The sequence below is a fragment of the Aythya ferina genome, assembly GCF_964211825.1.
Source record: "Aythya ferina genome assembly, chromosome: 2".
Lineage (NCBI taxonomy): Eukaryota > Metazoa > Chordata > Aves > Anseriformes > Anatidae > Aythya > Aythya ferina.
This window is the reverse complement of record NC_140297.1, coordinates 155,070,305-155,095,894: the sequence shown is the minus strand read 5'-3', so window position 1 is coordinate 155,095,894 and position 25,590 is coordinate 155,070,305. Positions and strand designations below refer to the sequence as shown.

The 25,590-nt window shown below is 36.3% G+C and overlaps 1 long non-coding RNA gene across 1 annotated transcript in view; it reads right to left on the bottom strand.

Moving 5' to 3' along the window:
- Positions 1 to 25,590, bottom strand: part of LOC311433219 — a 67,900-nt gene that overhangs the window by 6,855 nt on the left and 35,455 nt on the right. The gene's annotated exons all lie outside the window — the stretch shown is intronic.

Here is a 25,590-nt window from a genome sequence, read left to right as displayed (position 1 = left end):
CAGTAACAACTCTGGCATGTAAGGTGGTCTGACAAGGCCTGTGGGTCTCAGAAGCAATTGAAAGTAGAGAAGGTCAAGACGAACAGAGAATAATAGACTGTGTAAACTAAAGACCTCTTTTGAAACTCTAACAGCAAATCTGATTAACTAAAGCTATTTATGGTAAAGGACAAAAATATTGAATTCCTTAGAGAGCTGATTCAAAACTCAGCTGCATCTTTCCCCTTCCCTTCCCTTCTTCCCTTCCCTTCCCTTCCCTTCCCTTCCCTTCCCTTCCCTTCCCTTCCCTTCCCTTCCCTTCCCTTCCCTTCCCTTCCCTTCCCTTCCCTTCCCTTCCCTTCCCTTCCCTTCCCTTCCCTTCCCTTCCCTTCCCTTCCCTTCCCTTCCCTTCCCTTCCCTTCCCTTCCCTTCCCTTCCCTTCCCTTCCCTTCCCTTCCCTTCCCTTCCCTTCCCTTCCCTTCCCTTCCCTTCCCTTCCCTTCCCTTCCCTTCCCTTCCCTTCCCTTCCCTTCCCTTCCCTTCCCTTCCCTTCCCTTCCCTTCCCTTCCCTTCCCTTCATTTTAATGTAACTGTTGGCATGGTACTAAATCACTCGATTTTGAGGAAAGTAAATATTATTCTTGAAAAACATCATTTTGCTGACAACGTTTTTCTAACTGAAAGGTGATTCAGAGTCTCTAGAGCAAAAAGGGAGCCAGACTGACTGTATTTCACCCCATGCCCCAATAATTTGGGCATGTTTCAAGGAAATATTTCTGAAAATCACTCAACTTTCATCTAAAGATAGAAAGCCAGGGAAATTCTCCCATTTGCTTTTGTAGCTTTTCCTAATAAGTTAATCACCCTTACTGATAAGATTTTTGTTTCTCATACATTTTTTTCTGGCTACAGCTTCTAGTTTTTGGTTCTTGTTACAACTTTCTCCACTGTAGCCTCTACTAGTTTTGACTTTCTGTCCCTGAAAATACTTCTATGAATTAAGCAAGATAACTCTCAATTTTCTTTTGTTTTTCCTTTATTTTCTTTTGAGCTTGACCCTTTAAATATCTCCATGGGGTATTTTGTTATTTTTCACATCTCTGACTTACAGTCTATATTTTCTTGAAAACCCTAAACATTATGCTTTGAACTTCCATATTTTATAGCACAGAAAGTGATGACAAATCTCCTAAAAAACCCTCAGTGTTATTTAATACTTTCAGAGATCTGGTAAGGAATCTTCTTTCCACAATAAGAGAGAAACATATATTTCTTTTGCACTCTTCTGTCTAGGCCATTTACTTTCAATGACAAATTGACCAAATGAGTGTTGTTGAACAGAGCAAAGATTGGACATAAAGTTCCTAATCTATCAATACAAAGCTTTCTTCTGAGTACAGAAACAAAACTGTCCTGCTTCCCTTACCTATTGTCTAAGTCACTAAAAAGGTAGGGCAGGGCTGTCCTTCACAACTGTTGAAAGAAGGTTAAGAAGCATTAAATATTACTCTATATTTTCTGTACTTGCTGGATATTAATTTATAGGATGTTGTAAATACATATTGCATCATTTCAATCTGTTTTATATCATTTGCTTTTGTACTTTATTGCAGTAAGAAAGTGACTACTAATATGTTCATATTGCACTAATACCTGGAAACAATCAACCATATAATTCAGTCATTACACACTGCAATAAATATCAATGCAATTTTAAAAGTGAGGAAATAAATCTGTCTGACTAATATTTCTCTAAGATGTGTAGAGATCTCTGGTGTCTGTATGTGTATATCGAACCTGACTGAAATCTATCTTTATTGGATGAATGGGCAATCTGAACTGTTATGCAAATATGACCTTCAAGAAAGCTGAGACAGAAAAAAAAAAATATGAAAAAATAAAAGAAAAAAAAGGAAAAAAAAGAAAGAGAGAGAGAGAAAGGAGAGAGAAACAGAGAAAGAAAAAAAAAAGAAAGAGACCAAAAAAAAGAGAAAGAAAGACAAAAATGAGAGAGAGAGAAGGAAGGAAGGAAGGAAGGAAGGAAGGAAGGAAGGAAGGAAGGAAGGAAGGAAGGAAGGAAGGAAGGAAGGAAGGAAGGAAGGAAGGAAGGAAGGAAGGAAGGAAGGAAGGAAAGAGAGAAAGAGAGAGAGAAATAAATAAATATTTTTTCCAGAACTATCTTTAAAAACTCCTTATTTTTAAACAAAGGGGCTATATATTTTAAGATCTTATGTTTAACCAAAACAAAATGTTTGTATCCTTTGCAACATAAAAGGTGAACTGTAAATTGTCTTTCTGAGCCTTATGTTTGAAGAAGAAATCAAATCACTTACAATTTCAAAGGCACAGACAGTGTACTCTAATATCCAAATGCTGATGTTTGCAAGCTGTATGGTTCAAAGACAGATACTTCAGTAGAATAATCCTGATAGATTATTTTTCCTTTTTTTTTTTTTTTAACATATGCACAAATTTTATTTTACTTCCTAAGATTTTGCAAGCAGACTCTGTTCTATAATTTCTGAAGACTAAATATTCTAACTCAAGCAAATATATAAAATGTGTGAGATGAAGGGTGAATTAAGTACATTCCTACAATTCAAGCAATTTGCAGGAATGTGACTCATCTACAAGTTATAAGGCACCTGTAGTAACTGCTGCTGTTGGCAAAATGTATTAAAGATCTGTAGTGGGTTTTATGTTCATAGATGCCTTAGTACGCATATAAGAGTTACTGAGTTCCATTCATCCACCTCTTTAGGAAAAGCTAAACCCTTTTAATTGCTTTCTGTCTCATATGCATCAATGCAGAATTTGAAGACAATAAGTAATGTTAATTATGAAGATGGCCAATGCCTGTACCATCAGATTTGATTGCTTCTTTGTTTGGGCTGCAGACAAATGATTAGGCTGCTGACTAGGTCATGACTTGAGGTTAAGCAGACCAAAACAGAAGTGTGGAAAACTGCTGGATGTGAAATGAGAAATTTTGAAATGTGACAACAGTGTTAAAAGCTGACAAAAAATCCAGATCCAGATAATGTCATGAAGGCTGGCTGCATTTTACAGGCATATAAGTGGCATGTGAAGCCAAATCCTTCATTTTTACACATACCACATAAATAAAAAACATATTTGTAATCAGGGGTCTGAGGCAGCTGGCATGTTTCTTGCACTCTGAGAGAACAGCGGGCCAGGTACATCAAGCATCACAGTACCAATGTGCTGGTGCACATTGCAGAGCTCCAACATTGCAGAGTTCATTGCAACTGCCCATGCCTTCTTAATGTTCTTATTTTCTTTAGGCTATAAGTCCAATGAAGTTAATTAATTTTGATCAATGAGCCATATTAAAGTTAACCATCTAAGCTGAGTTAGTTGTATCTTTGCTCTGTAGGCAAGAGAGTAATACAGGAATCAAAGAGCAATTCATCCAAGTTTAGAATTAAATCATCAGCTGAAAACTTTTGCTTCAATATATACACCTGAATTATGGAGACAAGACAAAATTAGTTTCTTCATATTTACATATGTGTGTGTATGTATATTATGTAATATTTTTTCCTGATCACTTTATTCATACTGTAAACATTTGCTTTTCTCTATTACTTGAATATGTATAAATTTCACTTTTCATTAAGCATATAATGGTATTATACACAGAAGACCACAGTCAGGTTTAGAGTTCTTTTATCTCAGGTTTTGTGTCAATATAAATGTCATTGCATATATGTTATTACTAGACTTGGGTTCTGCATCACTTTTCATCACCGTTGATCAGATATGCCATAAAGCATTAGGCTCAGTCTGCAGCAGCTGATCAGAGCCCAGAAGTTTTGCTGAAAATTGATATAGTATTATTTTTTGCTTCTGAATTCCACCAACATCCTTCTGCAATATATTTGGAAATAACGATAATGTTACTTGTCCTGAGACTGTAGTCTGCCAGCTACTGTGAAGCATGCAGTAATACCGGAAGCTTTCCAGTAGACCTTTAATTTGTTCTCATAAATTAGGTCTACAGGGAGAAGGAAATAATCCAGACATTTTTAGGATGACTCTACTTCCTTACTGCACTAGAACTTTGGACAATTTTTTTGTTCTCTGTATATATATAAATTAGAATCATAGAATCATCATAGAATGGCTTGGGTTGGAAAGGACCTTAAAGATTACCTATTTCAACCCCACTGCCATGGGCAGGGACACCTCCCACCAGAGCAGGTCCAAATCCCATCCAGAATGGCCTTGAACACCCACATGTGGATGGGGCATCCACAACTTCTCTGGGCAACCTGTTCCAGTGCCTTACCATCCTCAGATTTAAGAATTAGCAACATAAAGCTTAGAGATAACATAAAGATGACAGACAGCTCAGGTATCTTTGTGTAGCTGAAACCAGCTTCCTGGCCAATTCTAAATATCATTACAGACACATTTTACTTATAGCACAATGAAGTGGAAGTAGAGATCAGATCAGATTTGATCTCTGTTTACTCTTGGCATAATGTATTCCTGCTTTTCTTCACTTAATGAAGACTGAAAATTTACTGCACACTAAGAAATGTGAACCTGGAAGTGTTTTGAATGACTGAATAGTGTCAAGAGATCTGTATTTTAGTTGGCTTTCACTCCTTCCCCCAAAAGGAAACTCTTATCCTTCATTATTATTATTTTTTTTCCATGTGCTGGCCATGATTTCTGGCCCACCAACAAAATAACTGTGAATATGTCATTTTATTTTTATACATTTCCTACTGAGATTTTAGTAGTAATCAAACTTTTCTCAAACTTTTCCTCTCACAGGAGTTGAAGGAAGCACAACCTTGACCTCAGTAACATTTAAAATGATCTCTAGTGCAAATATGAGAAGAGGATCACTCCATAATCAAATAAACTTCAGAGTTTATCTGTCCAAGCCTTACTGTGCTATCCCTGGTTACTACCATTAGTCTGAAAATCTTCTTGCTACATCAAGGACATGTTTACTGATTTTTTTTTTTTATTTTTTTTTTTAATAATATTATGAAAATGTCATATCACTGTGCCATTGAACACAGAAGAGACTAGGAAGGATTTTAGGCATGAACACCAATACATACATATACACACAGATAGCCATATGATCATAATAATTTTCTGAGAACTTGTATTTCTAAAGTGTAGGACCGTTAAAGCAGCAGAAACTCTGTTAGGTGTGACTTTAAAGGAATTGATATAAGAGAAATACTTATATTCTGTAACCTGAAATTATTTCCACCATCTTAAATTATTATTAGAAACAACCTAGAGAGAGAGACAGAGACAGAGAGAGGCAGAGATAAGGACATAAAGCCCGTATTGAAAGCCTTGTTAACCTTAAAATGCGTTGTCATTTCTCATTTGTGGAAAAATGAGCTCTCTTATTTGACTGTTGTAGTCCTAATGTGTTAGAGCATCTCCTCTTGCAAGCATGATGGCATGGGAGAATGATTATGAATGAAATGGTAATAAACAAACAAACAAACAAAACAAAACAAAGCAAAACAAAAAAAAGTGGGGTTGGGATTTTTTTGTTGTTGTTGCTTGTTTGTTGTGTCTGTTTGTTTGTTTGTTTGTTTGTTTGTTTTCCAGCTTTCCTTGGTTGTGAATTCCAAGACAATGCTGCTGAAGGAGATTGTGTCATTTCACAGCCCCATTTTTTTATACTGTTCTTGAAATATTGAAAAATAAGACAAAACACCAGTGTTTATTGGCATGGCTGTTCCATTTGCTGAAAGCATAAATATTTATGACCAATGCACTGTGACAGGATGCATCTCCAAAGCAAACATTGTGTACTTTAAAGAGATATGATTGTCTTCCCTACAGAGGGTATATCTAAACCTGGAGACTGAAATTTGTACAGACACATATCTTTAATTCTGACACAGGAAGACACTACTTCAAAGAAAACTGCCTTAAGCTTGAGAGTTTGTCAGCAGAACCTGAATAATATTTTTTACACTCTAAAATATGAGCTTTTGTCATTGAAACCATGTAGATAATAAATATGTACTAGTTAATTAGTAGGTAGTGGGCTATGTTCTCTAGATATTGGTGCATACGTTATTGCTATTCATTATTTCTATTATGACAAAACATAGAGCCTCCACCTGAGAGCAACACCATGCTAAGTAATATTCAGTCATAATAACATCCTGCTTCAGAGAATTTTCAATTAACGAATTAGGTAGCCATGTACAAGATCGTGATCCTTAAAACTGTACTTTTCTTAAAATTGTATGACCCTTTAAATTGTACTAACTCTTCTCTAATGCTTGCAATATTTCATCTTTTTTGTTTGTTTGTTTGTTTGTTTGTTTGATTCTTCTTTTGTATTTTCAACGTTCATGCAGAACATTCTGTTTCTGACGGAAATTTAGGATTGTCTGTTCTTAGCCCACTCAGGATGCTCTAGCAAGAGATAGCTCAGCTTCAGGGTAATACTCTGTTCAATTGCCTAAGCAAAATTAATGTGCTCTTAAGGTATCTCTTGGTATTTAAGACACCTAAAATTATGTCTGTTCAACACCTATAGAAGAATTATGCCCTTCTGCAACAGCAGATAGAGTCCAGTCAGGGTACCTACAGTACCTTAAACATATATGTACTTTTAGCAGCTGAACAGCTTCTACCTGTCTATGTGTGTGTAGTCTATTATTGTACTACCATCAATACAACTTAGTAATCTATTCAGATCACTCAAAGGCAGAGACACTGGGCATGATTCATTTACTAACATCATTTAAAATACCCTGTATGTCTTTTCTATTTGTCTCAACGTCTGGTCTAGAAGGATGGGGATCTCTTGAACTTCCTGTGTCAAACCTGTGAGTCTGATGCAGATGCTGCAGATGTCTGAAGGCATGTTAAATGCCTTCAGACATCATCATGTCACCAGATGTCTACTGTTATATAACAGAATTGAGACATACTAGGTGAATATCTGAATGGATTTTTAACCTTCACTGTGATGACACAATATCACTGATGAAATAGTGTTTATATACAAATAGTCCCCTTACATTTACTGAAATTTACTGATTCAGACTAATCCCTCCCTTTGTGTCTCATCCACAGACTTTCACATCAAAACTACTGGTAATCCAAACTACCATCCAAAATATAGCAGAGACCACCACCTTAGTTTAATCTGCCTTTTAAGAGACACACACACACAAAAAAAAAAAACTTTCATTTATGCAATGGACAGGTACTAAGAACCCCGTCTTTGGATGAAGCAAATGAACATTTTATTTTCTTCACTTCAGAAACTCAAAATGGTATCACTATCTTCCTGAAGCATGTTCTTGCTATCAGTCTGTAAAGTAGTCTGCTGTGAGACCTAAGAAGGAAGAGTGGGCTTTTATTACCCGTCTCTTTAATTTATGTTGTTGAAAAGAAAAAAATGCATGAGACATTAAGAAAAGAATATGCCTTGACTCTGTATTCAAGTGGTTGAGATCTCCAGCAGAGGAAAATTTGTTCTGACTTCTCTCCTGCAAACAGTTTCTCTGGCTCATATTTTTACTTGATAGAATATATATTATTTGGTGTATATATATACATATATATATTAATTTTATTTTTATTTTTTTAATAATATTATTTTTATTTTTCCTTTCAGGGATTCCATATCTAGATTATCATTCAAACACACAGGATATTCTCTAAATGACATAGTACTCTTGCTTCCCTCCCACATATTCTGTTCTCCTGTTAGGCAAGAAGCAGCACGCACATTGCAGAGCTGTTTCAAAACTGAATATATGTTCATCAGCTTTTTAGCAAATATATGCCAACTGTCTAGACAGAAGGCCAAAAAAATAAAAGAATCTGAGATCATTCTTCTGTCTTTCCTTTTACTCAGATTTCAGTTTTCATTTAATTTATGATTCAGCTGATGTTAGCGGCACAGCCTAAATGTTAAGAAATGGACAGATACTTCTATTTTTTGTAACTTTAAAAATGAATGAAGAAAAAAAAAAAAAAAAAAAAAAAAAAGCAGGCTAAAAATGTTTCTTGGCGTACAGATTAACCATCCAGACTTTCCATATTCAAGTTTTAATTACTTAGAGAACTTTCCTTTCTTCCTGTCTTCTCACCACCATGTCCAAATTAATTTCTGCAGAATAATATATCAATACCTGAAGGACTGAAATATGCTCTATCTTAGGAAATATTATAAGCCAGTGGTTAGGATACATTCCTGGCAACTGAAAAATTTAAATCTGAAACCCTTTGATATGAGGCTGGAATTAAATCAGAGTGCTCTAACCACTCAGATGTTAGGAAAAAAAATAAATATGTGGGTGGTTTTGCTGCCTTCATAGAGAGCAAAAATTCAAAAAAGAGAGCAGATGACACAATTTTTGTGCAATCTGTCCCTTTGGAGTCAGTTTTAGACATTATCAAAATATTTTAAATGACTGAATCCCTTGAGGATTTTCAAAGGTAAAACCTAGTTTTGGTTCCTTGTCAGTTTGGTGGCATATAGCTATGCCAAAATTGAATTGATTCTTGCCACCTGTGCAGATGTAACTCTTAACATCTGGAAAAATTTCAACTTGGGGAGGTGAATTACAGCAGAACTACAATTGGAGCTAGAATGGAGAATCTAAATCCAACTTTATTTTCCACATCTTTTAGTGGTGTTTTTCTTTGTTTCCTCATTTTATCTTTCCCTTTATTCCCCAAACCTCAATAATCAGGATTAGATAAATTGAAGGCATACTATTTGCAGATTAGTTTTATCAATAATCTCTGGAATAATTTTATCTTGAAAATGTCCATCAGCAAATACATTTGTCCAAGGTAGGCTACATATAATTTATTTATGACAATACAGATAAATAAAGAAAAGGAACCTGATGATCCATCCCAGTGAGTTCTCTGAAACTATTTTGATTTTACTGTCATGGATTAACCTGTGATTTAGACATCTTGATTGCTTGGCCCTTCAACTAAATATCTGAACTAGAGGCTTAATTTTATTGATTTGACTTATTTGAAAATCTATCCCTTTTTGATGCTTTGAGAGGAAGTTCCTGACTGGGATCCACACCGTTGTGTTAGCTCACTACTTCCATTTGCCAAATACAACCTGGCGGATGTTCATTGCCTCAGGAACTGACTGATGTACCAGATGAAGAGTGTCTGTGACAGCATGTCAACTACAAAAAAAAAATATGAAATGACTTGGAAAACACTAATAAATCTAGAAAATAATCATTTCCATTCAAGTGTATAGGAGAATTTGGCAAAGAATGAACAAACAGACATATTGCAAGACAAGAGGGAACAAGACAAATTAGCTCTGATATTCCCATGTGAGTCAGATATTTTTCTGGAATATCTTATTGTTATTATTGTGAACTCATATGAATGTATAACAGAAAAAATGTCTAAGAGAAATAAGTATGCCAGAGCTGGGAATCTGCGTATACAATAAATATTGAAGAAGGCCCCTGAAAACTGTTCCAGGGTTTTTCTTGTTAAAAATGCACAGCACTGACCTATATTTGTTCCTGCTGTTGCCAATAAAGTGTTGTTGTGGCTAAATTGATTCTGTTGTCTGAGAGATTATACATGCCAAGGTATAGAAATCATATACCTAGAAAAGACATACTTGTGCTTAAGACACATAGTGCTTTATGAAGAGGATTTCCACAGAAGTAAACTGTGTAAAAATTGATCCTTTACCCAAAGCAGAAAGTCAAATCTACTTGCAGAATGTTATCAACTGTATTTACATTACAGTGCAGTCAGCTGTATAGATCAATAGATTATCCAAGAAGTGAAAAATAAATTAATTAAATTATCCGTCAGAGATAGTGTCTGGTGTATATATACTGATATTAGTAAACTCATTGATCCGACAATACAGTGCCATTTGAATTTCTAGTCATTAGGCAGATTTTCCTTCCTTTCTTTCTTTTGTTCTTTCATTCTTTCTTTCTTTCTCTCTTTCTCTCTTTCTCTCTCTTTCTCTCCTATTTTATTTTTCTTTCATTTATTTCTCTCTCTCTCTCTCTGCCTTGCCTTGCTTTGCCTTGCCTTGCTTTGCCTTGCCTTCTCTTTCCTACCTTACTTTCATTTACCTTCCCTTATTTTCCTGTTCTTTCCTTTTAATTTCTATTTATCTATTGGCGCCACCATTTCTTCTCTCTGGACTTCAGTGATATGATGCCTTGGAAACAAAGTCTATGAAAGGATATGAAACAAAAGTATTTACATAAATTCTGTGATTGATGAGGCCACTAAGTTAAAAGGAGTACCCCTACATGCTTGCCTTGTTCTTACATCTTTTGCTGAGCATAAGTACTGCATACCATGCTTAGCAGGTGTGTTTCACTGCTATGTTCTTCTATATTGTTCAGGTTTTGGATGAGATAGGGATTCCTGTGGCAAGAGAAAGAGAAAGGCAATGTGTCAAAGCAAGTCCACACTGACAGGCTTTTTAAAGATAAATCAATGTTTGAACTATATTTTTGACTGATTTATGGTACATTTTTTACTTCTTCGGGATTTAGAAACAGGAGAGACAGACACAGCAGTTGTTGAACTAGAAAAGTATGGTGTCAATAATTTACCTTTATGTTACCTTGAAAAGGTGTACAGTAATTGCAGTCTAAAAAAGGGTATGTTTTGTAAAAAGTTAGGGGATAGTGAATGGAAACTACACAAGAAAGAAACTAAAATCTGAAGAAGATGCAATGAAAAGATATTTCCCTTGCTCTGATTACACACCTCTGCTTTTTCACTTCCCATCTTACAATGGCTATTTTCTGCAGTCTGAGTATGTTTAGCCATTAAAATATAAATAAAAGTAGAAAAGATTGGACTAGATCTTTTGACACTGAAAGCTATCAAAGACAAGAACTCTTTTTTTTTTTTTTTTTTTTTTTTTTTTTTTTTTAACAACCCAGCAGTTTCCTTGCAGTCTTCAGCTTTTGTTACAGCTTTAAACATATTTTTGATGAGGTTCTGCTCTCAGATTTGCTATGCACCACATCATCTAGCAACTACATGACACGGGAATGGAAAGGCTAAAAGCAGATGATGCTTTGGAGTGCTCTGACATGACTCTGCAGCATGGATAGATGTTTAATTCACAGATGACTTTTTTTTTTTTTTTTCCCCAAAAAAATAAATATCCCATGGGAGGCAAAGGGAAAAACAGGTGATGATGAAGGCATGATGAAGGCATGATATAGAGATGAATTGTTTATAATCTACTATTTTGTGTTTAATGTTTACTTGGCTCAGACTAAGAGGATGAAGAAAGAAAAAGTGGCTGAAATGATTTCAAAATGAGGAGCTATGAAAAATGAGAGGTGGAAGATTGAAAGGCTATCACTCCTCTCATTGAAATCCCCAGAGAGAGGTCTGGCTGGATTTGGGGCCAGATGTTCAGAAAATTCAACAATGAGCCAGTATGTGGAAAGAAGTTTGGCACCCAGCACAGAGCACAAGATGTTATACAAACTTGTCTCCAAATAAGCAACTGCATTTATTTCTTTTCAATTGTTTATTGAATTGAAAAGATAATTATTTTAGCACTATATACATGCATGATATTCTGAGGAAAAAAAAAGAAAAAAAAAAAGTTACATGCAAAGAATAGCCAAGCCCATCCTTTTTTATGTTCTGTACCTCTAAGTATAATTATACGATACAGTCAGCTCATGCATTCATCTGCCACAGGATACTTTAGTCAATTCCTAAACAAGCTACTTCTCCTGTGTAGTATTCTGACCCCTAAATATGTCAGCATAAGGCATATATATAAAGATATGCTGTGAGCTGACAAATAAATGTACACTTCTACCCTCATCTAATTCAGGTTAATTATCCAGGACTGTTACAATTCAAATGCATTGAATTCATCTTAACTTTTTTATATTTAGCCATCTCCAAATTAGGTGGTAAAGTTATTAATCTAGTTTCTATACATAATCAGTAGGGAGTGTCACTTTCAGAAAGTGATTTATGACATATATATGTCTTTTTCAGGAAGCAACAAAAATACTTTTTGTTCTCCACTGACTAGAGAAGGAAGCTTAGGTAGCAAGTTTAGGACAAGATACTAATTTCTGGATGCTTAAATGAGATGAAATGAATCTGCTAAGCCTTTATGCCATTTTGAAGGACAGACTGTTCCACTGTGCCCAGCTAACTAGGATGGGTAACAGCAACAGGAAGCATATTGCAAAACCATAGAGACGTTTGTAACCTGAGTTCAAACTATGGCACTTGGCTATATATAATAGCTACTTGCCTTCTTATGTGATTGTTGGTTTATGCTACTTTATCTCTATTGTTTTGATTTAAAATAGCTATTTTTCTGTTACCCCTAGTATTCCAGTCTTGCACTTTAAACTACCTGAGGAATTTGATGCCCTCTGGTGTCTCCTGCACTTTTCCACAGTAATTGAAGCTCATTAGAGCATCGCAATATCACTGTACAGATCAATTGATGCAGCAGAATGCCAAATTGACTTTCTTGTTAATTGAATATTAAAATATTTTTATTACTTGTGTCTGACGGTAGCTGGTATTGCAGATATTTGTGGAAGCAGAAGTGTGAGAGACACATGCTGTTCTGTACTGGCCAGTTCCACTTATATACAGTAGAAGCGGTATCAAATACAACTCTCCAGATATAGTTTGAGCAAAATCATTCACACATTTGCTTTTATACAGTGCAAGATGCATGGAGTAACTATCTCTGCACATGAGCATAAGGTCTCTTCACATCATATTGTTGCCAATTTGCTTTCATGAAGAACAAATAACAAAAGGTAAATGCAAACTCACACTGTCTGTGTCCTATCAACTCAGGAAGTGTCAAGCAGAGTTGGAGCATGTCATGTGTCCCTACAGTATGTTTTAAAGACAATTTTTAAGAAGATCCACATGAATCCATGTAAATGAAGTATACTGTACTTCATTCTGCTGTGTATTTCTAATCTGTGGCATGTGCAGGGCAATAGCCTTGTCATTTTACTTGTCATTTTACTAGCTTTTAATTTTAAAGAAAAATGAGTTTATATAAGAAGTGCGAACTTAAAATAAAAATTAAAATAATAAATAAATAAACAAAACATTTAGCTGTGGACAAATTAGGCCCAATATATATTGTGCAAGGGTAAAGATAAAACCTAATAACCAAATAAACTTTAAGTTCTCCATGCGGGAAAATAAATAAATAAATAAATATTTATTTTAAAGATCTGCTTTATGTTTTCTCTTATGTAATTTTAGAATCAGAGAATGGTTTGGGTTGAAAAGAACCTTAAAGATCATATAGTTCTAACCTCCCTGCCATAGACAGGGACATGTTCCACTAGACCAGGTTGTCTGCTCTAGTGGATAATATAAAAGCTTGGTCTGATTTTTGAGAGCAAAGGAATGTTTTGCAAATAGCTGAGAAAAAGTGTGGAAGTGAAGGTAGAAGAAAATAAAATTGTGAAGAGCCCCAAAAGAAGTTTTTGATGAGAAGAAAGCATAACTAAATCACGCTGCAGTGAGGTTTTTAAGGTTCTCCCCCCGTCCCAAACAAAAATGCTTATTTTCAGATTATTTATTCATCCTTTATCATTCATATCACTAATGAAAATGTTAAGCAAAGAAGAAAACAAGAGATGCAGAACACAATTGTTCACTACCAACCAACAATTGTCCAGCCAGTTCCCCCACCCAGCCAACTCCACCCTTTTTTATTGTTGAGCATGATGTCTTATCCTAGAAAATATCCCTTTAGTCAGTTTGGGTCAGCTGTCCTGGATGTGATCCACTCCAGCTCCTTGTGCACTCCCAGCCTACTCACTATCAGGCAGCTTGAGAAACAGTGAAGTTTTTGATACTTTACCCGAGGTATCAGTACAGGCTGTGGGACAACCTGCTGGAGAGGAGCTCTGAGGAGAAGGACCTGGGGGTCCTGGTGGGCGACAGGTTGACTATGAGCCAGCACTGTGCCCTTGTGGCCAAGAGGGCTAATGGGATCCTGGCGTGCATTAAAACGAGTGTGGCCAGCAGGTCAAGGGAGGTGATCCTCCCCCTCTACTCTGCCCTGGTCAGGCCTCACCTGGAGTACTGTGTCCAGTTCTGGGCTCCCTGGTACAAGAAAGACAGGGATCTCCTGGAAAGAGTTCAGTGGAGGGCCACAAAGATGATACAGGACCTGGAGCATCTTCCCTATGAAGAAAGGCAGAGAGACCTGGGTCTGTTCAGCCTGGAGAAGAGAAGACTGAGAGGGGATCTCCTCAGTGTATATAAATATCTGAGGTGTGGGGGACAGAAGGATGTAGCCAACCTCTTCTCAGTGGTTTGTGAGGGTAGGACAAGGGGCAATGGCTACAAGTTAGAGCACAGGAAGTTCTGCACTGACATGCGAAAGAACTTCTTCACGGTGAGGGTGACGGAGCATTGGAACAGGCTGCCTAGGGAGGTTGTGGAGTGTGCTTCTCTGGAGATATTCAAGGCCTGTCTGGATGCCTACTTGGACAGCCTGCTCTGAGGAACCGCCTTTGGCAGGGGGGTTGGACCCGAAGATCTTTCGAGGTCCCTTCCAACCCCTACAGTTCTGTGATTCTGTGATTCTGTGAAGTCCTTGACTCAGTGTAAGCACTGCTCAGCAACAACTAAAATATCACTGTGTTATCAGAATGATTTTCATTAAAAATCCAAAACACAGCACCTTATGAGATACTGTGAAGAAAATTAACTTTATTCCAGTCTTAGCATTATTATTATTACATCATCTTTCTTTTTCTTCTTAAACTATAAATGACTGAACAGGATTAAAATAGAAAAAAAAAAAAAAAAAAAAAAAGTGATCTATTGGTTGTGAAGTGCATTTTGGGTTTATTAACAGAAATATCAAAAATCCAAAACATAAGATTGCATGAGTCTCCATGAAAAAAACAAACAAACAAACAAACAAAAAACAATAATAATAATAATAATATTAATTCTATTCCAGTCAAACCCATGAAAATCAATACCCAAAAGGTTTTTCAATGGAACTTCTAAATTTTTAGCCTGGATTTTTCTGATGCCATTAAACCCCCTAACACTGAGGGAAGGGAATCTGTAAGACCAGCTTTAGGTAGGTTTCACTGCAGATATTTTATTTAGAGCACTGCTGCAGTTCATCACACTTCCTAGGTATGGTTATAGAGAATACATCCAGAATAAATGGATAGGGCTTCATTCTATATCTATTGCACTGCTTCTTTTTCATATATATATGTGTGCGTGTCTATATATACATTTGCATATATGCACATGTATATTTCAGGAGGATATAAATCAGCACAATGCACTGCTGCAGCTCTATTATCTACAGCCTAATCACAAAGTCATAGAATCATAAAATATCCTGAGTTGGAAGGGACTCACGAGGACCATGGAATTCAACTCCTGGTTCCACCACCCAAAAATAAAACCTTATTTCTGAGAGTGTTGTCCAAATGCTTCGTGAACTCCAGCAAGCTTGGTGCTGTGACCAGTTCCTTGGGGAGCCTATTCCAGTTCCTGACTACTTTCTCAGTGAAGAAGCATTTCCTAATATCCAATATGAACCTCTTCTGACACAGCTTCAAGCTACTCCCATGGGTCCTATCAGTGGTCAACAGGGAGAATAGATCAGTACCTCCCCCTCTGAAGGGTCTGATTCGTTGTGTCTACTATACTTGTGTGCATCAGGATAACATGTAGTCCCATTTCTTTATTAAATTTTAAAAGTAGATACTGTTGTGATTATTTTCACATATTCCTATATCAATTCAGTATTTAAGTGAAGTCAGAACTTTTAGTTAAAGCCCTTTGCATATTTTATATCATTCAGTGACTCACTATATGGCACACTAGAGATTTTTAATGTTAAGAAAGCACTAAAATTACTTCTATCAATTAACAATATTATAGTTAAATGCCATCTAAAGCACCGAGACACATTTCTCAGTACTGTAGGGAAAATTTAGACTGAAATGTTAAGATTGCTATACTTCACTGGCAGATTTTCTCTCTCTCTCTCTTTTTTTTTTTTTTTTTTTTTTTTTTTTTTTGAACAAGTACACTACAATTCTGATTCAAACAGACTTGCATTCCCTTCAGCAAGGAAGGATTAAAAGGATTAACTCAGGTTTGGATATTTTAACAGGTAAAAATAGGTGAACACATTTAGATTAAATAGAATCCAACCTGAGTCAAATGTACCAAAGTGACCCAAGTGGATTTTATATTTTTGAATATAGCCAAAACGATTCTGAGAAATTGCATGCCCTTTTTAAGATTATGGTTGAGTTGGAAATAAAAATAATAACCCCAAAGAGTTACATCAATTGAAAGTGAGCTCTAAAACTTAAAATGAATATTATTTAACTGCACCCTGTTTACATGGCTGAGCAAGGCTCTAATGTCACAATATATTTTACAGTTACCATATATACTGTAATCTGCCAGTACTTTTAAAAGTAATCTGTTTTTGTTTTTTTTTTTTGTGCTTATGTGTATAACTGTTCACTATGAAGACTGATTCAGGTGGACTCCTGTCTCTCTTCTTGTGAGGTTTTGCCTGAGAAAGGCAAAACTACTACTTGACTATCATTGTGATACTACTATTATCTACTATCATTATGATGTTCTATCTAGGTGAATTTAACACAGATCCTAAGTTAAGAAGTGTAAGCAATGGTAGCTCTACAAATATTAACCAAAAGATGGTCATGATGGTTATGTCTATACTCATAAGTAAAATGTCTGAAACTGTCCTTGCTGTGAGGATGATACTCACTAGGTGGCCTAGGCCACCTAGGGTGACTATATTTATACCATTTTTGGGGGAATAACCACAATCTCCCAGATTGTTCCCAACAATTGCTTCAAGAGAGCTAACTGACCTGATATTACTCCAGGAACTGCCCTTGTAATTTAAACAATGTAGATAACTAATTTCCAGTACTTAGATATTCCTCAGAAAATTCTACATAATAAATTACATGTATTTTATGTAAGTTGCACTAAGGTTGGCAGTGATTTCCTCTGGGAGTAAGTCTTATTGTTTCATTCCAAAATAATATCACTCACACATGACTAACTACAAACTTTCTGGATGTTCTTAAATGTTCTGTTTGTTTGGATGTATATCACAGAAATGTTGTGGCAAGTAGGAAAAAAAAAATATCCACAGATACTCAGCCAATGCAAACATATAGAACACCATGGATCTCAGCAGAAATTCAGCCAAATTCTGACATAAAAAAAAAAAAAAAAAAGACAAACTTCAGGAAATATCCTGAATGGTTTAAAAGAACTTCATTCCAAATGAGATGACTATGAGCTTCTAATTTTCTTGTTGATAATTAAGAGTCAAGAGTCAAATTAACCATCATTAAGGGACACAATGATTTGCATTCTCCCTTTTAGAGATTATTTACAGTAATTTCTCTGAACACAGTAAACTGTTCTCTGCTTGCTTTACTCTAAAACTTAATTTGCCCAAAAGGCATTGGGAAAAAAAAATAATCTTCTGAGATGTTGAATGTGCATAACCAAAGAGATGATGCTAGCAATTTTCAGTAGCATATTCTGCTATATTATTTCATTGAAAAGCATACTTGGGGAAATGGAGAGATGTGGGGAACAGCTTCTCCAAATATCCTGCAAGTCAGAGTGGTTGCTCTTTGCTTAGCATGTAAACTGCAGCTTTAAGCACAAACTTCCTGGCAAAAGTGGCTCATATTGGAGGAAAATATCACACTGGATCCAGCAGCTTCAGAGAGGCAAGACTGCTACTGCTCCACATCCCTAGGTCCAACCAGCAGTGATCCTGAAAAGGTGTTGCCAGTAGGTACATGCTCACAGAGCACAAGTTTATACCATATGTGTACATATAGGTATGGGCAGCCACACAGACTGTAGATGGAGACAGAACACCAAAACACAGATAGCATCATTGGCCTCATCCTGCTCCCCACTCTGATCAGGATGGAGGGCCGCTAGTGAAAATATATATGCATAAACACATACAGGGTTTATACATATATTTTCTAGCATCTGTGCTCAGACACTCAATCTGCTCAGCAGCTGCCCCTGGATCCTGGTATCCCTAGTTGTTGGTACTGGGTCCCACAGCCCCACTCTGGTTGCTGATACAGTGTGACACATACATCCATGCACATATACACACACCCTGGCACACGTGTACATACACACACATACCTGTGGTAGTATTAGCCTGCTGGGCAGCTAAACTCCACCACAACCACTCTTTCACTCCCCCTTCTCAAAGGAAAAGGGAGAGAAAACTTTTCAAACATACTTTTCCCACTCTGGCTGATATGAACTTAGTACGATAAATACATATTTTATTTATTTATTTATTTATTTTATTATTATTTTTTTAAAGTTAAGGAGAAATATTACAGCTTGGTATGTTTATTTACTAAATGCTTTTATTGTAAGATGATGGAAAGAAATAAAACTGGCCTGTGAAATAAAAATAATAGGTTAAATCCAGACCAATTCTAATATAAAATAGAACAGCATCTTATAGCCATTTACTGCTTTGGTCCAGCTGGTATAAATTGAGATAACTCCTTTGAAGCCAATTTGTAGCAGATAATGAGCAATTTCAGTCTTTCAAGCAAAGAAGAAAGAGAAACAAGATGTTGAAAATGAAGGAAAAGCGACTTTTAGATAGTAATGCATCAGAGACAAGAAAGGCAGAGTCCAGGAACCTGATTCAGATGACAGCTGCATCAGTCAGTAACAGTTTCTTTTTACTATTTCAAGGAGACAGTTCTCAAACTCAGGTGCTGTGGCAAGTACCAACAGTGAAATATACAGTGTTATTTTCATGGCATACTATCCCCAAGCCCAAATAAGATACAAAGACCAGTAAAGGACTTTTCTGCATGTGCACATGCATGTTTGTGTTACTCCTGCCACTTCTGCTTAATGGCAGCAATTTTGTTAACCACTGTCTTAACAGAAAGACCAGAGTTTGGTAGCCAGTCTTCAGCAGAGATAATCAAAGAGTTGGGTATCTTTTGCCAATCTGAGAACTCAACTTCAATGGAAACTTGGCAAAAAACGGTCAACTGATATTAAATGGAATAGGTTTTCATGCCCATGTAAATACTCTAACATGAACCACTTGATGATGCATCACATAATCTCCAAACTGGCAATAACTTCCACACTGGTAACATTTTAAAGCATGTGCATGAACCAGGAAGCTCCAAGGTTAATTTGAATCTTCAGTGCTTCCTTTTGGAACCAAAGGCCACCTAAATAAAAACATATTGAGATCTTGATTTTTCTCTTTGTTATTTTTTATTAATTGTTTATTCTTTGAATCATGTTTGCAAATAATTGTGCTATTAAATTACAAGTAATTTCTAGATACTAAAATCCATGTCTTGTATTCATAAGTGTGTTATGATTTTCCCATCACTGTATTCTCATTGCATATGATGCAAATTATAAGTGAAGGCAAACTACAAAGTACATCAAGCAGTTATGAGAAATCCAAAGAAAATTTGTCTGTGATTATTAGAGGGAATTGTATGTCACCTATGGCCAGGAATTCATGTTGATGAAATCTTCCCTGAGCAGCCTTTATTATCCTTCAAATTAAGTCTTAAAAATCAGCTGTGAATACTAAGTTATGAGATTTATTTGATTTAGGTGGACTTCCTAATTCACTCAGACTTTTGTATTCGTTGGTCATTAGAAAGTTTCATAGCATATTAGGCTCAGTCTAACACTTAGTAATTTTAGAATATATTACTAGGGTAGTGGATCTATTTCTATTTCAGCCTTGCCCATTCTACCACTCATTATGATCATATCTGTCATAATCTGACTAATGTTTTTTTGTTTGTTTGTTTTCTTTATTTTTTTTTTCCAGAGTGTCCCCCAAGATGGTATCTAGCCCCTTCATGATTACAGAGGTAAAACTTTTATGCTGCAAAACAAAATTAAAACCTAATAGTTCACTTCAGCTGATGTAATGTAATTACTAATAAATCAGATAAAACAAATTACTTTTTGTGTTAACTTCATTAGTACAATTAAGTGTTTCATGATAAGATTTTCACACACACATAAAAAAAAAAAAAAAAAAAAAAAAAAAAAAAAAAAAAAAAAAAAGGAATATCTGCTTGAAAGATAGAAAGAACTTTGACTTTAAAAATCCCAAACTAGCCCCTTGGGAAAATATTTTCCCAAGCACCTGCTGAGTACTCATGTAAAGTTTCAGGAGGCTCAGAAATATGGTAGATTTTCAGAACAAGAAACTGTTCATCTAAAATGTCACAACAGTGAGTTGTTCATCATTTGATACTTATCCATCCCATTGAGGAAAATAAGAGAAGAAATTAAAACAAATTATCAAATTCCCGTAATCACTCTCCTGTCTTAAAAAGTGCATCTAGAATTGGAAAAAATGTCTAGGTACAGCAGAAAGCATGAAAAGTGTAAAAATAAATAAAATAAATAAAAGAGAGAGTTAAAAGAACATAAACAGTATAAACCGAGCTATGCAAGGAAAAAAAAAAAAAATCATGAAAGCAAATCCTCAAATGAGAGAATATTTAAAACAGCTGATAGAACAGACACGTAATATCAGCAAGCTGAAGTCCACACTTTGATGGACACTAGTTGAATACAAGTCAATGAAAAAAAAACGAACCTAAAACTAGAAAAAAAGAGGATTGGATCACAAATAATTAATTAAAAACATGAAAGAGAACCTAGATCAAATCCCAAAGCATGCTATTTCTAATTAATTCAATCAGACGTGTAAATGATGAAGGAAACATTGATTTCATTACTCCAGGGCAGTGAAGGCTTAATTTCATATCCAGTGAAGTCAGTGAAACCTTTGTTATTAGCATAATTAAAGAAACAAGAATTTTGAGTCTGAGTTGATAAACTACATAACCCCTTTTCCTTACAGGACTCAAACGCTAGTCTCTTTAACAGTGTAAAGGAAAATTAAGTCCTAACAAACAAGGATGAGCAACATGGCATGTGCAGTGGGAAACCTCACAACTTGCCCATAAGTTAACAGCAACACGTTACCTGACAGTGTCTAAAATCCTACCTTCTACATCAGGCCTGTCATTAAGAGTTTTAAAATGCTACTCAATTTATTTGCAACATACGATATTATTTCTGTATTTTTCCATGTTTTTTTCATTTTATGTATACATAGAGCAGAAGCTAATGGTAACACAAATTCTCCCCTTTTCTGATTCTAAACAAAGATTAGAGTACTCATTGAAGTCAGAGAACCAAGATTCCTATTAAACTGTCACTGAGCAAACAACATAAAATGTTCAGGGAAAAAATGAGTGTCTAGTTGGTAGGTGGAAGAGTGATACTCATAACAACTTCCTCATTCCCAAAGAATATGCACACAGTGAGCAACTTTGTCAGGACTCTTCTCTCAAGCTTAAGTATTCTTCAAGACTGGTGGCTGATTGTGAGGGTAGTTTGCTTACAGTGGATTTGAACTTGGATCTTATCCCTGCATGAGTCTGCATCAAAGAAACCCTAAGAGACAACCAAGTCTATACATAGAAGGAGGATTGCTATCTTCTAACACTGTTTTTCATGTATCCAATCATTAAAAAAATAAAAAATGCCCTTGTACTCTGTGCAGAAGCAGAAGCCTATGCTGGGGAAGAAAAAGTATGTTTCAAATAAACTCCTCCCAAGAGGCCAAATTCCAGACAACTTAGACTGATGGAGACCCAGGGTATCATGGTGTCATCACGTATAAGTTCTAGAGCAGACAAATTTGCTCACAGAGGTGGGCCCCAGACCCTGAGATCAATTGTTAATGGATATAGCTGTCTAAGGGAATTTAGGCAGACCAATGTCTGATTCTGGTGATGATTACATGTAGAAGGAAGTGTTAAGTTGCTGCAATATGAAATCCAGTGATTTCGGGGAAAAAAAAAAAAATAAATAAATAAAAAAATCATTAAAAGCTTGTTTCTGTATTTAGTTTATTCTCCTTAATTGAAATCTTGTAGGCTTTCTTCCCCATGAAGTACCCTCTATATTCCCTCAAACTGTTTATTTCTTATGGTGATTGCTTCATTATGTAATCCAACCAAGTTTTTCTAACTTTTGTTTCTATTCCTTTGTTAACAGGAAACTGGATTAGGCTGAAAATAACTCCTCCGGCCACATGTCCACATCGTAGAAGGACTAGTAATTATATCCTACCTTCTTAAATTATCCCTTCAATGTAACAGTTCACTCCATTAGAGAGGTAGAGAGGTCAAAAAGGCTGACTTTATTAAACACACAAAAATGACTGAATAAGAGATATTGTGAACATTTACAACATTTACAACATTTACAAAAAAAAAAAAGTTACACTGGCAAGATAGTATTTTTTTTTCTTCTGAATCCTGTTAAAATAGGAAAAGAAACACCCACACAGGTGAAAAGAGAGGAGTTGTGTCCTTTATAAGGAGGAATACTTGCTTAAACAAACCAGAAAACAAATTTCTCTAACATCAGGGGCAGGCAGAGTCCCTAGAACAAAATATCCATAGCCACAGTTATTAGGGAGAAATTAGACAAATTTATCCACAAAAAGTGCTTCCTTCAGCACAACAGATTAATCAGATGACCTCTTCAGATTTAAAAGCCTTTGTCTCTGTTTCTGTGATATAATGACCACTGAGATTATTGTTTCTCATACTTCTCTGCTGCTCAAAAATCAGTTCACTAATTATAATGCTCTGTTCTTCATTGCTTTTCCTGATCTTAGAAATTTTGTTCAATATGAGCTGTTAAGGAGTTATAACAGTGGAGCAGTGCATAGTTTTATCACCAGGAATTGTGCATAATTGAATAAAAGCCTGAGATTCATAGTGGTAAGTCCCTGATTACTTTTTGCTTGCTTTTCAATTATATATATATATATTTTTACATTTATTTGCAAAAGAGATATATAATGATGACTACTTTAGAGTGATTTTTTTTTTTTTTTTCCTCCCTTTAAACAGACTTCTTTCCATGGAAATCACATGAAAGAATACTTTGATTTTCAGTAGATGGCACTTAAATGTCAGCATAATGACCTCTTTCCTTTCTTTCTTTCTATTTAATACTATTCAGATCATAGAACAAAAAACATTATAAACCATGAAATATTTTGTTCTTCTGTAAGAAGTGTCTTCCACCAGATGGCCTCTAAACACAACTGCAAGAGTAAGTGAAATGAAGCATGCATTATTTGGGTGACAGCACTAGAACAAGATTCCTCAGAGAGGTTGTGGAGTCTCCCCCCTTAGAGATCTTCAAAAACTATCTAGATACGGTCTTGGATGACCTAAATCTATCCAGGGAGACACACAAAAGGTAGACATGTATCTACATGCACCTACAGGTGAAATTGTGGATTCACAATTGATTGAAAACATGTTTCCCTGAATATCAGCATACCTCCATGTCAGCTTAAAAGTTTAAATAGCACATCAAAACGGAAGTAGTTTAATATTATAAAGAGGCATGTACAACAGCTCTGCATAGCAATAAATTTTAATAGAAACACAAAGCAGTTTTGGGGCTTATTAAAAACAAACAAACAAAAAACAAAAACAAAACAACAACAAAAACAAACAAACAAACAAACAAACAAAAACACATTTAGTGTGGCTGATATCACAGAATCACAGAATCACAGAATTTCTAGGTTGGAAGAGACCACAAGATCATCGAGTCCAACCTCTGACCTAACACTAACAGTCCTCCACTAAACCATATCCCTAAGCTCTACATCTAAATGTCTTTTAAAGACCTCCAGGGATGGTGACTCCACCACTTCTCTAGGTAGCCTGTTCCAATGCCTAACAACCCTTTCGGTAAAGAAGTTCTTCCTAAGATCCAACCTAAAACACCCCTGGTACAACTTTAGCCCATTCCCCCTCATCCTGTCACCAGGCACGTGGGAGAACAGACCAATCCCCACCTTGCTACAGCCTCCTTTAATGTACTTATAGAGAGCGATAAGGTCGCCCCTGAGCCTCTTCTTCTCCAGGCTGAACAATCTCACCTCCTTCAGCCGCTCCTCGTAGGACTTGTTCTCCAGACCCCTCACCAGCTTCGTCGCCCTTCTCTGGACTCGCTCAAGCACCTCGATGTCCTTCTTGTAGTGAGGGGCCCAAAACTGAACACAGTACTCAAGGTGTGGCCTCGCCAGAGCTGAGTACAGGGGGACGATTACTTCCCTAGACCTGCTGGCCACACTGCTCCTTATGCAAGCCAGGATGCCATTGGCCTTCTTGGCCACCTGAGCACACTGCTGGCTCATACTCAGCCGACTATCCACCATCACTCCCAGGTCCTTCTCTGCCAGGCAGCTTTCCAACCATTCCTCTCCCAGTTTGTAGCTCTGCTTGGGGTTATTGCGCCCCAGGTGCAGGACCCGGCACTCGGCCTTGTTAAACTTCATGCAGTTGACCTCAGCCCATCGGTGCAGTCTATCCAGATCCTCCTGCAGAGCCTTCCTACCCTCAAGCAGATTGACACACACACCTAACTTTGTGTCATCTGCGAACTTACTGAGGGTGCACTCAATGCCCTCATCCAGATCATCGATGAAGATATTAAAGAGGACCGGCCCCAGCACCGAGCCCTGGGGAACGCCACTAGTGACAGGCCTCCAACTGGATTTGACTCCATTTACCACGACTCTTTGGGCCCGTCTATCCAGCTAGTTTCTAACCCAACGAAGCATACGCCAGTCCAAGCCTAGAGCAGCCAGTTTCTTGAGGAGAATGCTGTGGGAAAGGGTGTCAAAAGCCTTGCTGAAGTCAAGGTAGACCACATCCACAGACTTTTGCTCATCCACCATATCTAGATGCCTTTATAATAGTATTCAAAAAAGGTATATTCATACTAATGAAGAATAAGACATTATGTTATGATTATTTTATTTTTATTTTTTAACTCCTAAGTAGTTATCATTGCACCAGATCTTCCCATATGGGTTGTCTATCTCAAATGATCTGCAAGGCTGCTGAGGGTTGGGTTCATTGTGTCTATCTTTAATTTTCTAAAAGTGACATGTCTAACACGGACAGCTATGATTCCTCTATAGCGACTGGAGGTAAAAATCTCCATAGGATGACTCTTTCCATCCTAAAATAAATATAGAAGATAAATTGAAAGACTGATAAATTGAGGTACTCCAGAGGTATGTCTCGATTAATTCCAGAGGGAGATAATATGGTTCATTCAGTTAGACACCTAAATTTTCAGTTGTCTAACATTTTTCTCTTTAAATTAATCTCACTTTTGGGATTTAAGTTCCAGTGAATTCCACTTTTGACAACGAGAATTAAGTGTCAAAAACAAAACAAAACAAAGCAAAACAAACAAAACAAAACAAAACAAAACACAAAAGAACAGAAAAAAAAAAAAAAAAAAAAAAAAAAAAGAGGCTAGAGCAGTACATGATGAGTCCTTCTGCCTCTTCCTGATTTCAGACAGATCTGAATATTATCAGTAAAAAACATTAAAGTGTTTAGAATATCCAGAAGGGAACACAGAG